The following is an 18,345-nucleotide window of genomic DNA, read 5'->3' as shown; positions in this document are numbered from 1 at the left end:
TGATGTTCATCTCACGGGCTGCTTCCATGTTGTTGAGATGGAACATTGAAGATGTTGTTTTATCCATGCTGAGCTTGAGACGCCATTTCCTCAGGTATGAGGACAGGGTGTTCAGGTCCTCAGAGAGGCCCTGTTCTGCTGCTTCCCAGGATGGCTTACTAAGTAGGATGGCCAGATCATCTGCATAGCCATACTTCTTTGACTGAGTTGCAGGCAGGTCATGGATATAAATGCACTAAGGCGCTCACGGCCCAACAATAAGCCGCGGCCCTGTGGTTAAGAAAAACTGAAATAAGTTAAATAGAAGGTAAAAATGAGGGGGAAAGAGTAAAACTATATAAAGGGTAAAATAAGGTATATAGAAGGTAAAAATGAATTAATAAATTATTAATAAATAAATGGTAAACAATGGTAAATAAAAGGAAGGCAAAAGAAGGTAAAACAAATTACATAGGGTTAAATGCAAATAGAAGGCGAGATAAGGTAAATATTAGAGATGTCCGATAAATGCGTTAAAATGTAATATCAGAAATTATCGGTATCGGTTTTTTATTATCGGTATCGGTTTTTATTTTATTTTATTTATTTTTGTTTTTTTATTAAATCAACATAAAAAACACAAGATACACTTACAATTAGTTCACCAACCCAAAAAACCTTCCTCCCCCAATTACACTCATTCACACAAAACGGTTGTTTCTTTCTGTTATTAATATTCTGGTTCCTACATTATATATCAATACAGTCTGCAAGGGATACAGTCCGTAAGCACACATGATTGTGCGTGCTGCTGGTCCACTAATAGTACTAACCTTTAACAGTTAATTTGACTAATTTTCATTAATTACTAGTTTCTATGTAACTGTTTTTATATTGTTTTACTTTCTTTTTTATTCAAGAAAATGTTTTTAATTTATGTACCTTATTTTATTATTTTTGAAAAAAAGTACCTTATCTTCACCATACCTGGTTGTCCAAATTAGGCATAATAATGTGTTAATTCCACGACTGCATATATCGGTTGATATCGGTATCGGTTGATATCGGTAATTAAAGAGTTGGACAATATCGGAATATCGGATATTGGCAAAAAGCTATTATCGGACATCTCTAGTAAATACAATTGGAGGCAGTTAATTTTAATTTAAATTAAAACATTTCATTTACCTTTATTTAACCAGGAAAAAAATCCCATTGAGATTAAAAACCTTTTTTTCAAGGGAGTCCTGGCCAAGAGGCAGCAAAGTTACCCGTAAAATGACATTCCCATTACAACTTAAAATGACAGGATGGACATCAAGTAAAACAGTTACAGATGACTGAGGCTCCTTCAAATGCTCTGTTTTAGATTTAAAAGCATTTAAGGATAACAATTCAGTCATCTTCCAGTCTCTTTGTAACATGTTCCTAGCCCAAAGAGCTGCATGGACAAAAGCTTTTTTCCCAGCTCAGTGTGAGCAAAAGGGACAGAGAGCAACAGCTGATCGTTGGATCTCAGTGCATAGGAGTTCGTACTTCTCTGTGAAATCAATGTACAAATGTAATCGGGTAATAGTCCCAGAAGAGCCTTGCAAATAAAAATGTACCAAAGACACTGTCTCCTAGTGGACAGAGAAGGCCATCCCACCCGAGAGTACAAGTCACAGTGGTGTGTCATGGCTCTACAGTTTGTGATAAACCTCAAAGAAGCATGGTAAACACAGTCCACCATCTGAAGACAGGAATGAGTAGCATTCATATAAAAATGATCACCATAATATAGCACAGATAAAAATGTGGTAGAGATTAGGCGCTTTCTTTCTTTTTTTCTTTAGTTTATTTGGAACATGAACACACTTACATCATAATACATCACACAATTTCATATCATTTCATTTACATCATGCCCGAAAAGGAGTAGGAAGAAGCAAAGCTTATTTAATCCTACCCCTTTCTCACTTCAAGCGTTTACAAATATATAGAGTCATTTACTGACCTTTTATATAATAAAATAACATCTATGAATTAGTATACAACAGTTTTGTAATATGTAATTAATTAATTAATTCAGTCATTATTAACATACTGAGATACTTTCAACCTTATTTTCAATAAGGTTGAAAGTATTTCTCATAATTCTTCTTTTTTGTACTCTGTAAGCACTATTATTTTGAACAACCTCTTAAACTGGATCATATCAGTACAATTTTTAACTTCTTTACTTAATCCATTCCATAATTTAATTCCACATACTGATATGCTAAAAGTTCTAAGTGTTGTACGTGCATATAAATGTTTTAAATTATTTTTTCCTCTAAGGTTATATTTCTCCTCTTTAGTTGAGAAGAATTGTTGTACATTCTTTGGTAGCAGGTTATAGTTTGCTTTGTACATCATTTTAGCTGTTTGCAATTTTACCAAATCACCAAACTTTAATATTTCTGACTTAATAAATAAAGGGTTTGTGTGTTCTCTATATCCAACATTATGTATTATTCTAACTGATCTTTTTTGTAACACGGTTAGCGAATGTAGCGCACATTTGTAGTTATTTCCCCATATTTCTGCACAATAACTCAGATATGGTAACACTAGCGAGCAGTAGAGAATATGCAGTGATTTTTGGCCCAGGACATATTTTGCTTTATTCATTATTGAAATGTTTTTTGCCACCTTATGTTGTATGTTTTGTATATGAGATTTCCAGTTCATTTGATCATCTATTAATACTCCCAAAAATCTAGTTTCTTTTACCCTTTCTATGTCTACTTCGTCTATTTGTATTTGTGTATGATGCTCTTTTCTACTATTACCAAATAGCATTATTTTAGTTTTACTGAGATTCAAAGATAGTCTGTTTTTGTCAAACCATCTTTTTAATTTGTTCATTTCTTCTGTTATTATTTGTATTATCTTCTGTGTGCTCTCTCCTGAACAGAAAGCAGTTGTGTCGTCTGCAAATAAAACCAACTTTAAGTCCTTCGTAACCTTACAAATGTCGTTTATATAAAGATTGAACAATCTTGGTCCCAGTATTGACCCCTGGGGTACACCACAGGATATATCTAGCCGTGTTGACATATTTTCACCCATCTTTACATATTGCTTCCTGTTGGTTAAATAACTTCTTACCCAATTCAATACCAAACCTCTGATGCCATATCGTTCTAATTTTCGTATTAAAATATCATGATTAATTGTGTCAAATGCTTTTGTTAAGTCCATGAATATTGCGGCCGCACATTCTTTACCATCTATTGCATTGGTAATTTCCTCTGTTATTTTGGTTAGTGCTATTGATGTTGAGATATTTGCTCGGAATCCATATTGGTTCTCCACAAGCGTCCCACTTTTGTTAATAAATAAATCTAATCGACTATTGAATAATTTTTCCAAGATTTTGGAGAATTGTGGAAGTAATGAAACTGGTCTGTAGTTAGTAAACTGGTGTACGTCTCCATTCTTATAAATTGGTACGACTTTTGCAATTTTCATTATATCAGGGAATTTACCGGTTAAAAATGATACATTGGTGATATATGTCAGAGGTTCTGAAATGTCTTGTATAACCTTTTTTATCGTTACCATATCTATTCCATGACAGTCGGTTGAGGTCTTGGATTTACAATTTTTTACAATTTTGATTATTTCTTCTTTTGTTACACTTTTAAGAAACATGGTATTGGGATTTCTGTCTATGAGCTCACTCAAGGCCTCAACTGACCCATCATCTGCATTTGGAATTCTTTGATCCAGATTTTTTCCGATATTAACAAAATAATCATTGAAACGTTCCGCTATTTGGTTCATATTGTCATTTTTTGTATTTCCATCTAGAAAGTACTGGGGGTAATCTTTCTTAGCACCATTTTTAATTATGCTATTTGGGATGCCCCATGTTGCTCTCATGTTGTTTTTGTTCTTGTTTAATAATTGACTGTAGTATTCCTTCTTACATGTTCGTAGTATACCAATTAGTTTGTTTTTATATTTCTTATACTTATTTTCTGCCTCTATAGATCTCTGTGTTATAAATATTCGATACAATGTGTTTTTTTTGTGACAAGCATTTTTCAGTCCTTTTGTCATCCATGGTTGGTTGTTTTTCTTTTGCTTCTTACTACGTTCTTTCCATGGGCAATGTTTATCATAGAGTGTAAGAAAGGTGTTAACAAAATTCCCATATGCATCATCTACATCATCTTCATTATATACGTTGTCCCAAATTTGTTTCCTCAGATCATTCCTGAAGGAAATCATTCCTTCCTCTGTGCATAGTCTTTGAAATGTCTTTTTGTCAATATTCTTCTTCCTGTAGTTCCCATCATAAATAGTAAAGACTGGCAGATGGTCGCTGATGTCGGTTGTTAACAGTCCACTTGTGTTATTTTCAAAGACATTAGTGAAGATATTGTCAATAAGTGTAGCACTGTGACTTGCAATTCTGGTTGGCCTTGTGATTTGGGGATACAAACTCATACTATACATTGTATCTGTGAAATCATTAATGGACTTTTGCTTGTTGGGGTTCAAGAGATCAATGTTGAAGTCTCCACATAAAAAAAGTACTTTTTGACTGATTCCAATGAAAGTTCCCTTAATCCAGTCTTCAAATCCTTCAATACTTGAGTTGGGTGCCCTATATATACAACTGATCAATACATTTCTACTTCTACCTCATGACATATCTCAATGGTTATACACTCTAAAACATTGTCAATAGCCAGTGACATGTTTTTTACCACCTTGTAATGGAAGTCCTTCATCACATATACAGCAACTCCGCCTCCATTCTTATTTACTCTATTAATATAATTGAGTTCATATCCTTCTAGTCCAAAGTCCATTCCTTTTTTTGGATCCATCCATGTCTCTCTTTAACACCAAAAGAAAAACATCTCTTATTATGGAAGTAACACCCCAATTTAAGTTTTAGTTTCTTCACCAATTGATCAATAAAAGGTTTAAAAGTGAGAGAGTCATCAATTAAAACACCAAGGTATTAATATTCATGCACCACTTCTATGATGTTCCCTTGGACACTACCGGGGGAGTTTGAGGCACCTTCCTATGTTAGGAAAACAGCATAATATTTGTCTTGTCAGCTTTGAGAACCAGTTTTAAGTCAATAAGCATACTGTTCAACAGATGATCCAGAGCAATAAATAATTGTATCTTCAGCATAAAAATGCATATTAGCATAAGATAAATGTTGTTCGAGATCATTGATGTATAAAATAAACAAGAGGGGCCCCAATACAGAGGCACCCCTTTATGAACAGTGACATATTCTGAACAAAGGCCCTCATATTTCATACACTGGGTGCTGTTTTCCAAATAATTTGAAAACCAAGTGACCATATGTTTGGACAGTCCAAAGAGAAACAGCCTGCGTTTTAAAATAGCGTGGTCTACTGCAGTGTTTTTCAACCTTTTTTGAGCCAAGGCACATTTTTTGCATTGAAAAAATGTGGAGGCACACCACCAGCAGAAATCATTAAAAAAACAAAACTCAGTTGACAGTAAAAAGTTGTTGTCACAATTATTGGATATGACTTTAAAGCATAACCAAGCATTCATAATATAGCTCTTTTCTCAAAGTAGGTGTACTGTCATGACTTATGAGTTTTTTGCTGTTTTCCTGTGTGTAGTATTTTAGTTCTTGTCTTGTGCTCCTATTTTGGTGGCGTTTTCTCTTTTTTTTTGGTATTTTCCTGTAGCAGTTTCATGTCTTCCTTTGAGCAATATTTCCCGCATCTACTTTGTTTTAGCAATCAAGAATATTTCACTTGGGGCACTCACCTTTTGTTTATTTTTGGTTTAAGCATTAGACACCTTTTTACCTGCACCCTGCCTCCCGCTGTTTCCCACATCTACAAAGCAATTAGCTGCCTGCTGATATGGAAGAGTATTACACGGTTACTCTGCCGAGCTCTAGACAGCACCGACACTCAACAACAAGACATTATTTGCGGATTATAATTACTGGTTTGCAAAAAATATTTTTAACCCAATTAGGTGAAATGACAATCTCCCACGGCACACCAGACAATATCTCACGGTACACTAGTGTGCCGCGGCACAGTGGTTGAAAAACACTGGTCTACTGTGTCAAACGCTTTGGAGAGATCAATAAAAAGTGAGGCACAGTACTGTTTTTTTATCAAGCGCTACAATTATGTCATTTACCACCTTCATTGTAGCAGTGATGGTGCTGTGCCGTTTCCTGAAACTTGATTGATATTTACAATTAATTTTATTTGATGAGAGGAACTCTTTCAGCTGATCACAAAAAATGAGATTCCAGAATTTTTGATAAGACACATAAATTTGATATTGGCCTATAATTAGAAACTGCTGGATCAGATTTCCAAACAGATGGAATGTCTTTGTTTTTAACTGACAGATTAAAAAAAAATGAAAGTGGCTCTGCTATAAAATCAGCTGCCAGCTTTAAAAAATAAGGCTCAATTAAGTCAGGTCCGAGGGACTTTTTGTGGTCTAATGTTTTTAGGGCTTTATGCCCTTCAAGACAAGTAAAAGGAGCAAAATTAAAAGGATCTCCAGAAAACACGGGGAAGTCTGCACAAGGATTCCCTAAAGTTGAGGAAGGCAAACAAAGGTAAAACAAATTAAACAGGGTTAAAGGCAAATAGAAGATGAAATAAGGTAAATACAAGGTGGAGGCAGTTAAAAAAAAAAGCTAAATTGAAGATAAATAAAGGTTAGAAAAGGTAAAACAAAGGTAAAATAAGGTAAACCTAGTTAAATAGAAAGTAAAATATTGTATACGGTAAATATAATGTAAATATAAGGGAAAGGAAAGTCAAACAAGGCAAAAGAAGGTAAAACAAGATAAAAAAGGGGAAATAAGGAAAATGTTAGGTAAATGATAAAAGAGAAAGTAACTAGAAGGTGAAAGAAGGTAAAACTAGTTTAAATAGAAGGTAAAATATGTTAAAAGATAAATAGAATTAAAAAAAAAAGGTAAAGGAAAGTCAAACAGTAAAATAAGGTAACATAAAAGGTACAAAAAGGCAAAAGAAAGTAAAACAAGATGAATAAAAGGTAAACAACGGTATAAGGAATAGACAATGAATCGATTTTGAATCGGAATAAATAAGAATCGTAATTCAGATGTGAATTGATTTATCTGATTTAAAAGTTAATCCATTGAGAGCACTAATGTTAATGTATTTCAGTATTGATTTATTGCGTATCTCGTAGGGGGCTATATAAATCCAAAGCGTTATCACAATTTTAGATCATTTGTTTTTATTTGAATATATATTTATATTTTAGGATTATATTTTAATAATAGTACTAATTATATAATTATTTGAATTATTATTTTTAAATAAAACAATGATGATAAGATTAAGTGTTAACGGCAAAGTCATCCCTATATAGAATTAATATGAAGAGGCTCGCCTGCCAGGCGCACACGCAATAAATTATTTACTTGTTCATTGTAGAGATGCTAATTTCTTTTTTTTTTACATTTTTATTTTAATTTCATTTGAAATTTATTTAATGGCATTTTACAGTGGCTTACTTTATTTTACGCTTGTATGATAAACTGTTACCTAAAGATAAGATAAGGCATAAATCATTGGGGAAGTTAAGGTAATAAAGGTTCCATGTTTGTGACATGTATGAACAGTATTTCCTGTGGGAAACATTTCTGTTAGTTTGCATACACGCTGTGCACGAAATGCGTCTAACAATACAATCATGTTAAACACTTCATTTTCATTTTCAGAGGGTTTGCATGCAAACACTGACTAATTAGCATTTAAAGGCACGTCACAACATAACCACAGGAACCTGTGCTGTGCACAACCTTGACGACTTGGCAGTTTTTAGAAGAAAGCAACTCCGTTGAGAACTGTTCGACTCTTTGAGGTATTTTGAGTAACTGGGACACTAGTTGAAGTTTTTATTTAGATACCCTCCGACACGCTCATTAGGTTACACTCGTGTCTATTTGTATTGCGAGCTGTACAGTATATCAGTATATCTGCAGAGAAGTGTTCTTTTAAAACAATCTTTATATTGTTGTGGTGCTCATACTGAAAGCTGTTTATAGTATTTGAGGTTATCTAATTCAGGGGCACTGTTAGAATTTCTGATCCAGCTCTTGTATTAGACACTCGACTTGAGTCATACAACAAACAGCCCGACAAGCTTTCAGTGCCAGTAATTGCAGTAATGGGCTGGTCTCAGATCAGTGCATGCACAGTACAAATTGCTCGTTAATGTCCTTTATGTGCATCTACTATGTTAGTCAGAGTCCTGAAGGCGTGACAGATTAGAGATTAATTACTCCCTCGCCCTTCAATCCCAACAAAACGGAAATATGCTCGTCATAGATCCTTTATATGCCAGGGGTGTTTTTAAGGACATTCTGCAAAAAACTAAGGCCATCCATTCATCCATCCATTTTCTACTGCTTGTCCCATTCCATATTTATTTTTTAAGACAATAACGATAACTTTCTGCTTCTCAAGATCTAATTTACTTATTTGGAATGATTCTTAATCGATTAAAATTTTTTTTTTTTTAAAGTTAAAAAATATTTATATATACAAAATACATATATATATATATATATATATATATATATATATATATATATATATATATATATATATATATATATATATATATATGTATGTATATATATGTATGTATATGTATATGTATATATGTATTAAGGCTGAAACGACGCGTCGACATAGTCGACGTCATCGGTTACGTAAATACGTCGACGCGGTTTTTGTGCGTCGATGCGTCGCATATTTACGTCACACTACTGTCATGGAGGAGCGCAAAGCAGACGATGCAAGCGGTGCGAGCGAGGGGAAAAAAGCACGGCAAAAGTCGTCAAAAGTGTGGGAGTATTTCAATAAACGGCCTAATAATGTTGTTGTATGCACACTGTGTCGAGCGGAAATGGCCTATCATAGCAGCACAACGGCTATGAACGAACATTTGAAAAGAAAACCGACAGCGTTCTTGCCATCACCATCAACTAGTCAATCGTCCGCTTGAGTATACGTTGTCATCATTACACAAAAACATGAATGTGTCATTTGTATCTGCGTTGTGAATTCATGAACTAAAGCACCGTTTCGCCCTGAGAGGCGCATTTGGCGTGCCTGTTCAGTGTTTACAAAGACGCGCTCCTCTTTAACACTGTGGAGAGGCGGGGCCGGCGAGTGAGCGGCGAGGCGGGGAGCGACGCCACAATCGTGCTATGGCGTCACATTAGTGCCAAAAATCCGAGCGCATAAAAACTGTTATCGCGCGCTGATTCTCCACTTCGTGCGCGCGCGCGACACCCGTTTGCGCGCGCGTGGTGCCTTTTTGCGCGCGCGCGACGCCTTTCTGTGCACTCTCTGTGTACTCCTGACATCTCTCCTCGCGCTGTCATGTTTCTTTTTGGCACTTTGGGGGCGGGTATGCTTAGACGGCCTCTTCTTTCTGATTGGTCAGGTGAAAAATGCTGATTAATGCTCAGAGCCAATCAGAAGTATAGCAGGGCGGGTCATCGTCAATATGTATCAAGATTTACGGAGGAAGAAGTGGATAAAAAAATGTTGCGCGCTGATGAAGGTTATTTCATAGCACATAAACACAATACAGGCTAATACAAAATGTGACCCAAATAAATAATAAGACAACAAACACCATAATCACATCTTTCAGCCAGAACTGGTCCACCAGCAATAACATCCAACCATAACATTATTTTATATTTTCACTTCTTCTTGAACATTTGTTTTCTAATTTATGGAATTTCAGCCATAACATTAATGAAATCATCTTTGAATTTTGTTTTTAAAATGTTAAAAATAGCTTTTAATAATGTATTCTGAAACAGTTTAAAATAATCAGAGAACTGACTAACACTGACCCTACACAACTATGTTGCACAATTAATTCTTTTTTTTTTTAAAGCGAAAGAGGTAATTTCAACAGGTACAGCATCCTATGTCATATCTACATGTAATAAGATTTGTAACAAGGCAAACCGTTTGTAAATTGGTCGAAAATCGAGCAAGTTATGGTAATTTAATTAGTACATGTACCATTGACATCAATGTAATGATTGAGGCTAGATGTCCGAGGTAAGATGGCTACAACGTTGCTACACTGGAGAATGATTGGTCATATGAAAAATGCTCACAGCCAATCAGAAAGGAGGGGCCATCTAAGCATACCCGCCCCCAGAAGTGCCAAAAAGAAACATGACAGCGCGAGGAGAGATGTCAGGAGTACACAGAGAGCGCGCAGAAAGGCATCGCGCGCGCAAAAAGGCACCACGCGCGCGCAAAATGGTGTCGCGCGTGCACACGAAGTGGAGAATTAGCGCGCGATAACAGTTTTTATGCGCTCGGATTTTTGGCACTAATGTGACGCCATAGAGGAGAGCCAGAGACAGAGGACGACGAGCGGGCGAGGAAGAGGAGCTGAAAAGCGAGGAAAGAAAGAGAAAAGAGTTGGAAGAGAAAAGACTTTGTGTAAAATTAAAAGATTGTAAACCTGGCAAAGCCGTCTGGCGTTCAGTCTGTCGGTCCTGAAAGAACCCCACGGCACAAGACGTGTCACAAACGCTAACGTTAATTAGTTGTGCAAATACCTTTTACAACATTAACAGTTACATATACTATGTACAAACCAACAATTAACTTTCACTTTAATCATACTATCATTGTTGTGTTATTAAGCAAAATAAGCAATACTTTTACTTTTGTTGAAATGTTTACACTGTACACTTTTTTGTATTGGATGTTTATCTTTATTTTTGCACATTTTAGCAAATAAGCAATACTTCTACTTTTGTTGAAATGTTTACACTGTTGTTACAGAATATTTCCGTTTGCACTTTTTTGTATTGGATGTTTATCTTTATTTTTGCACATTTTAAAGCAAAATAAGCAATACTTTTACTTTTGAAATGCTTATACTATTGCAGAATATTAAGATTTGCACTGGATGTTTACTTTTATATTTGCACATTAAAAAGCAAATAAGCTACTTTTAATTTTGTCAAATGTTAAAAGTTTTAAATGTTTACATTGTTACAGAATATTTTGTCATGTTGTTGTCAATGTTGACTGAGTGGCCATACCTTTTTTTTTGTAAATAAAAGGCATGCCTTTTGAAAAAACTGGCCTACATTTATTTTTTCATCTTCATTTTAAATTAAAAAAATAATCGGTAAAAGGAAAAATAATCTGTAGATTAATCGAAAAAAATAATCTATAGATTAACCGATTAATCGAAAAAAAATAATCTATAGATTAATCGATAGAAAAATAATCGTTAGCTGCAGCCCTAATATGTATGTATATGTATATATATATATATATATATATATATATATATAAATATATATGTATATTTCCGTGTTTGTGTGAATGTATGTGTGTGTGTGCGTGCGTGTGTGTGTGAGTGTGTGTATATATATATATATATATGTGTGTGTATATATATATATATATATATATATATATATATATATATATATATATATATATATATGTGTGTGTGTGTGTATATATGTATGTATATGTATGTATATGTACAGTACAGACCAATAGTTTGGACACACCTTCTCATTCAATGCATTTTCTTTATTTTCATGACTCTTTACAGTGTCGATTGTCAATGAAGGCATCAAAACTATGAATGAACATGTGGAGTTACGTACTTAACAAAAAAAGGTGAAATAACTGAAAACATGTTTTATATTCTAGTTTCTTCAAAATAGCCACCCTTTGCTCTGATTATTTTTTCGCACACCCTTGGCATTCTCTCGATCAGTGTGACCTGTATGGCTGTTGACCAATTATGCTTTGCATTCACTTGTGTGTGTGAAAAGCCGCAGATATTATGTAACTGGGCCGGCACGCAAAGGAAGTGCCTTTAAGGTTTATTGGTGCTCTGTACTTCTCCCTACGTCCGTGTACACAGCAGCATTTTAAAAAGTCATACATTTTACTTTTTGAAACGGATACCGATAATTTGAAACCGATACTGATAATTTCCGATATTACATTTTAAAGCATTTATCGGATGATAATATCGGCAGTCCGATGTTATCGGACATCCCTAGTAAACACCAATAATTTCATTCGGGCCAGTAAACATTTTTACTTAATAAACTTTGTAACTGTGAAAAATATAGTAAATTGTCAAACAAATGTGTTCTGTGTAAATTACATAAGCTAGCCGATGGCGTTCTTGTTATATATTTTTTTTGCTTTTTAAAGATGCTGTCATATTCCGTTACCCGGGTCATGGCATGATTTATGTTTGGTAATGTTTCTGTTTTAGTCTGTTTCCTGGGTGCACCCTCTTTCCCTGTTTTCTGTTGGTTTCCATGGGCACTGATTCTCCTCACCTGTCTTAGTTTAGCAATTAGTGTTCCCACCAGGTGTTTTGGTTAATCACTCCGCTTTATAGTTTCCTGTCACCCAGCAATAGTTGCTGGGTCAATGTTTGCAATAGGCAACAGTTACGTTTTCCCGTTTTTTTCTCCTCGCTCGAGTGATTTTTGTACAGTCTTGCTTTCCTCGTTTTTTTTCACCTTTGGTGACATTTTGGCTTTGTTTAGCTCCACGCTTGCTAGCGTCCTCAGTTTGTGTTTTTGATCCTGCCTTAAAATAATTAAAAACCTTAATCTTACCTGCACGCTGCTCTTGCTTGTCTTCTGCCTTGGAGGGAACGCTACCAGCGAAGCTATGCGACCACGACGTAACAGATGCATAAATAATCGATTTATAATGAATCATAGCCCTTGAATTATAATTGTAATCGAATTGTGAAGGTGCCCAAACATTCCCACTTTAAAAAGAAAACAAAAACCCTGTAAATCTTACAGTAAATTCTGGCACCTGGCACTGAATTGCCAGTTTAATTCCTGCAAAATCTACAGATTTTTAAAAAAATTTTTACAGTGTGCGTGAAAAAAATTAATAAAATGCAGAGGAAATTGTGTGATATTATGAAGAAAATCCTTTTTTAATTTACATTTACATTTGTATATTACTCAGTGCAGCCATAACTGCGTGGCCCTCAAAGAAAATGAGTTGTCACCCCAGCTATCGGCTGCAGCTGAGCGACACTTTCTTCATTCTCGACTGCACTTAGATACGCTGCAGGCTGAAATGTCAACACTTATCCGTTTGTCCTTGTAGCGTAAGCCTCTAGAATGTAGCCTCACTCAGAGAAAATGAGTGATGTTGCAAAGCACTGCATAGTCTAATCTGACGTCTTTTTCTTGCAGGTGTCAATATTGCAACGTACACTAGCAGGGGCGAGGCACTTGCACCAAAGCAACTGACGCTTCCTCCGACAGAGCTGCATCAAAAGAGAGGATGAATCTCAGCACGGCAGGAGCACACTCATACGCACACAGCGCAGGAGGAAACAGGAAGCAGTGAGAAAAGACGGTAAAGAAATGGCTTCTTTGCACCGAACATAAAGATGTGCTGTTTCTTCTTCTTCTCCTTGCAATCGTGCCCTTCAAGTCAGCCACGCTCAGTCAGGGCAAATCGCACCAGCTGCTGGGCCTCAACGCCCGCGCCTCTGTGCTGGCTGACTGGTATAGCGAGGCAGCGCTCGTCACCAGGGACATCATTAGGCTTCAATCGGCAGAAACTGGAGTACAATGCAAGAGAGGGGAAATTAGAATGGAGTCCGCTATGGTCTCATTTCAAAAAGAGGCTCTCCCTCTCCGTATGTGTGCTGTCTTTTTGCACTCATATACAACACAGCAAATACGGGTGGCCAAAAAGTGGTAGATAGTGGAATACTGTACATAAGCATATACCTCTAGCTAGAGATGTCCGATAATGGCTTTTTTGCCGATATTCCGATATTGTCCAGCTCGGAATTTCCGATTCCGATATCAACCGATACCGATATACAGTATACAGTTGTGGAATTAACACATTATTATGCCTAATTTTGTTGTGATGCCCCGCTGGATGCATTAAACAATGTAACAAGGTTTTCCAAAATGAGAGAACAACTTCAATTCAAGTTATGGAAAAAAGTGCCAACATGGCACTGCCATATTTATTATTGATATGCAGTAGAGGACGGCGTGGCGAAGTTGGGAGAGTGGCCGTGCCAGCAATCTGAGGGTTACTGGTTCAATCCCCACCTTCTACCATCCTAGTCACGTCCGTTGTGTCCTTGAGCAAGACACTTCACCCTTGCTCCTGATGGGCCTGGTTAGCGCTGTGCAGGGCAGCTCCAGCCATCAGTGTGTGAATGTGTGAATATGTGTGTGTGAATGTGGAAAATAGTGACAAAGCGCTTTGAGTTCCTTAAAAAGGTAGAAAAGCGCGATACAAGTACGACCCATTTACCACTTACCATTGAAGTCACAAAGTGCATTATTTTTTTTAACATGCCTCAAAACAGCAGCTTGGAATTTGGGACATGCTCTCCCTGAGATAATCCTGATACCCACTACAACTATGGGAAATACTATACTTTGACTTTCACAAAGTGCATTATTTTTTGTTTTTTTTAAACATGCCTCAAAACAACAGCTACAAAAACAATGAAGGCACACAGCATCAGTCCAGAGTATACTAGAGTAATAAAGTAAACAATAACATAGTCCTCCTTTAGTGCAAGACTGCCTGGCATACTGTATAACAGGAAATTATAAAGTGGGCTCAATCTGCCCTGCTCTAACGTATTTGTATGAGTAACACAAATGTGCTGCAAGCTAGTGGTGAGTGCTTGAAGTGGCCTAGCAGTCAGCCAGAGCTTCTGAAATGCTGCGTTGAGACAGGGCAGCTCCGTTCACTGCAAGCTGCAAAGTGTGCGCCATGCAGGGCAGACTAGCCACACCAAACTCCATCGTAGCTTTTGCCATATTGCGTGCGTTGTCCCTGACCACAATGATGGCTTTCGCCCTGGGGTGTTTTTTGTTGTATTTTTGTTTTTTCGCGGTGGAGTCTTTAAGCGACAGCTGTGTGGTACTACTTTTTGTCGGTGTTTGCTTTTCATCCATCTTCCGCTTGTATTCATCGTGTATCTCCTTATGATTCTTGAAGAGGTGGGAGATCAAATTGCTCGTATTAAAGAAAGACTTTCTTCCTCGCAAAACCAACTTTTTGCAGTCATTGCAAAGTGCCAGTTTTCTATCCGTCAGACACACTTTAAAATAATCCCAAACCATAGACATGGTGTCGTTAGTCAGTCACAGAGGGAGCTCGCTTGTTAGCCACGGCTACAGCACCGGCAACAACACACTCTTGTTGTTGTTATGCTATGCTCGCGGCGGTTTGATGAGGTTGTCAAGAGTCGCCAGTAAACCTCTCATGCTACAGTTGTGCTGCAACTCCTGTGTTGTGTGTGGGAGAGGGGAGGGGCTGCTGACTGGGAGACGCAACGTTCGTGTTTTACGGATATGTGCCGCTGCGTACAGCGGCGTTTTAAAAAGTCATTAATTTTACTTTTTGAAACCGATACCGATAATTTCCGATATTACATTTTAATACATTTATCGGCCGATATATCGGCCATCTCTACCTCTAACTTTACTCCAGTCCTGTAGGTGGCAGTAGTGTCAATTTTAATTAATTGAGCAGGAAAAACACTATGAATTGAATTCAATTTTCTTTTTTTTCTTCTTCTTTGGCCCATAATAATTGAACGTTTGATCGTTTGAGCGATGCACGGGGGTGCGTGTGACCCCTGGGACATCAGTATCATGCAGTATCATACTCAGGGCTGGTTCTAGGCAGGCATGTATGAGGGGGCAGTCAGAAATGTGAAGGGGCATCATGTGTACATGCTGCTCCATCGTGCTCCAGCACTTATTTTCTGTGCTAATACAGTAGTAAAATTCATGAAATTTGGTTGTTAGCTACAGTAAAGGCCTAAATTACTAAGATTTGAATACCAAGTTCTAAACAGCGTGTGCAATTTATAAAATAGCGTGTACTTTTTAGTGGACGTGTTGCGTGTGATTAACTAAGGCCTTGTCCACACGAACACAGATACCTAATAAACGCATACTTATCTCTGCGTTTGGGCCTCTTGTCCACACGCAGACGCATACTTTTGTCTTTAAAAACGCAGACTTGTGCAAACGCTCGCCAAAGTGTAGAGTTCCAAAACTCTCCGCTTAGCGTATGTGTGTACACGGCACAAACGGAGACTTGTGATGACGTCACGGTAGGGCTGGGCGATATGGCCTTTTATTAATATCTCGATATTTTTAGGCCATGTCACGATTCACGATATACATTTCGATATTTTGCCTTAGCCTTGAATGAACACTTGATGCATATAATCACAGCAGTATGGTGATTCTATGTGTCTACATTAAAACATTCTTGTTCATACTGCATTAATATATGCTCATTTTAAACTTTCATGCAGAGAGGGAAATCACAACTAAGTCAATTTAGCAAAACTGTATTTATTAAACAGTTATTAAGCAGTGGCACAACCATTCATGTCATTTCCAAAACAGAAAGTGCAAGATTGTCAGAGACTTTTTAAAACAAGCTATTTGTGCACTTTTGTGCATGATGTCACTAAGATGACATTTCAAAACAACACTAAATTAAAGTGTACATTTTGTACAGAACGCCACTACAATAGTTAAAAACAAATAAAGTGCACTTTTGTGCATGATGTCACACAAGATATTTCAATAACTGTCAAATAAAAATGAGCTGCATAATTAGAAATGTCCTTCGCTCTGCGGTAGGTTCCTGCGGACGTTATCTCCTTCTGTTGTTGACTATTTTTTTCATAAGGTGTTGATCTGGAAATAGTTGCTTGGGCATTTTGTTGGTGTGGCACCGAACGGAGATGTTGACATGCGGAGTTTCAAGCACTCTTCATTCTCTAGCAGGTGACTTTTCAAATGATGCTACATTAGCAGTGGTGCTACTTTTTGTAGCAACGCCTTTGCCGCATAAATGTTGAACATATTCCCGCTTTAAGCCAAACCACCGCCAGACGATGGATCCTGTGCTGTTTTTCTTGGGAATTAATTCTTCCTCCATTTGTTATCAGATTCGCACCTTCTCTCTCTTGTGTTACCACTCGCACCGCTCCACTAGCATCACAGCTAAAGTTACCTTGTCGCTTCCTGTCTGCTCCGCGGGAGCGTGTGACGCTGCACACGTGACGTGTGTAAGAAGGTGCGCTTGTTTTAAGTCTCTGCTGCGGGCAGTGTAATGCCCGCAGCTAAAAGCAACTGCGTGAGAATGTGTACTCGAATATCACGATATAGTCATTTTCTATATCGCACAGAGACAAACCCGCGATATATCGAGTATGTCGATATATCGCCCAGCCCTACGTCACGTTTGTGCGCTGTCATTTCCAAGATCAACAACACTGCCTTGCTGGCTTTAAACACACTATAAGAAGACTTAATGTATGTTTGAATGTAAACATGCTCTTTTCACTCAACATTAATAAAAAAGACACATCACTGCGACACTCCCGCCAGTCAGCTGTTTTAATATGATCGCTGTGGAACCTCCACCTGATGGGACAACTTTGACAAGCAAGACTTTTTGCTCTGTGTCATTAGAAAGGTGCAACATTATCTTATGTTTTTAGTCCTTGTTTAACGACAAATCAAGAAGTTAACTTACGTGTCTTGCCTCCATTTTTGTAGATGGAGCCGGGCGCGACCGTGCTCGCGCATAAAAAGCTGACCAAGCAACTAAAAAAAACAATGTAGCGTCCTCCTTGTAGTGTGTACTGATGTTAAAGACAATATACATATCACTATATCCATGATTAAATACTTTATAATTCCCTTAAACATGCAAAATGGTTATCGTTAGTGCGCGCTGATTTTAGAAATGATGTACCCTCCACTGCACATGTAATACATCACCATATTGCTGAAGACGTTATAATTCTCTGAGTGTTGGGTTTCAGCAGCACAGGCGTGCATTCGCTCTTTAATATTGTTCCCAGGATTCTGTGTACGAACAGGCTGCTTTTAAAGATAATGTACATGTCATTGTACGTCTAGTATATCAAAATAAACATAATTGGATGTGTAATGCCACCAAGTCAGCTATTGCTGCTTTTTTCAGGCTTCTGATTGGTCAAAAAGTGCATGACAGCAGGTGTATGTTTGTGTGTAGACATAGACAGCTTTGAAACTACACTTGTGTGGATGGAGATTGTTTTAACCCCAAATGTTTGTTTTTGAAACTCTCTGTGTTCATGTGGACCAAGCCAAAGACTGCGTGTACAATTGGAAAGTGGTGTAGACCGCTTTATTTGAATGAGGATTTTGCTTATATACGGGGCATCACAGCAGAGACACTCTCATTTACTGCACATTTATGG

At 37.1% G+C, this 18,345-nt stretch overlaps 1 long non-coding RNA gene across 1 annotated transcript in view; it reads left to right on the top strand.

The window, feature by feature from the left end:
* Positions 1-13,404, top strand: part of LOC133577183 (uncharacterized) — a 37,188-nt gene extending 23,784 nt beyond the window's left edge. The window contains exon 3 of the long non-coding RNA XR_009811706.2: positions 13,277-13,404. This is a non-coding gene — a long non-coding RNA (uncharacterized lncRNA). The remainder of the gene's footprint in view (positions 1-13,276) is intronic.
* Positions 13,405-18,345: the final 4,941 nt, after the last annotated feature.

The sequence above is a fragment of the Nerophis lumbriciformis genome, linkage group LG37, assembly GCF_033978685.3.
Source record: "Nerophis lumbriciformis linkage group LG37, RoL_Nlum_v2.1, whole genome shotgun sequence".
NCBI lineage: Eukaryota > Metazoa > Chordata > Actinopteri > Syngnathiformes > Syngnathidae > Nerophis > Nerophis lumbriciformis.
This window is presented reverse-complemented; position numbering and strand designations above follow the sequence as displayed.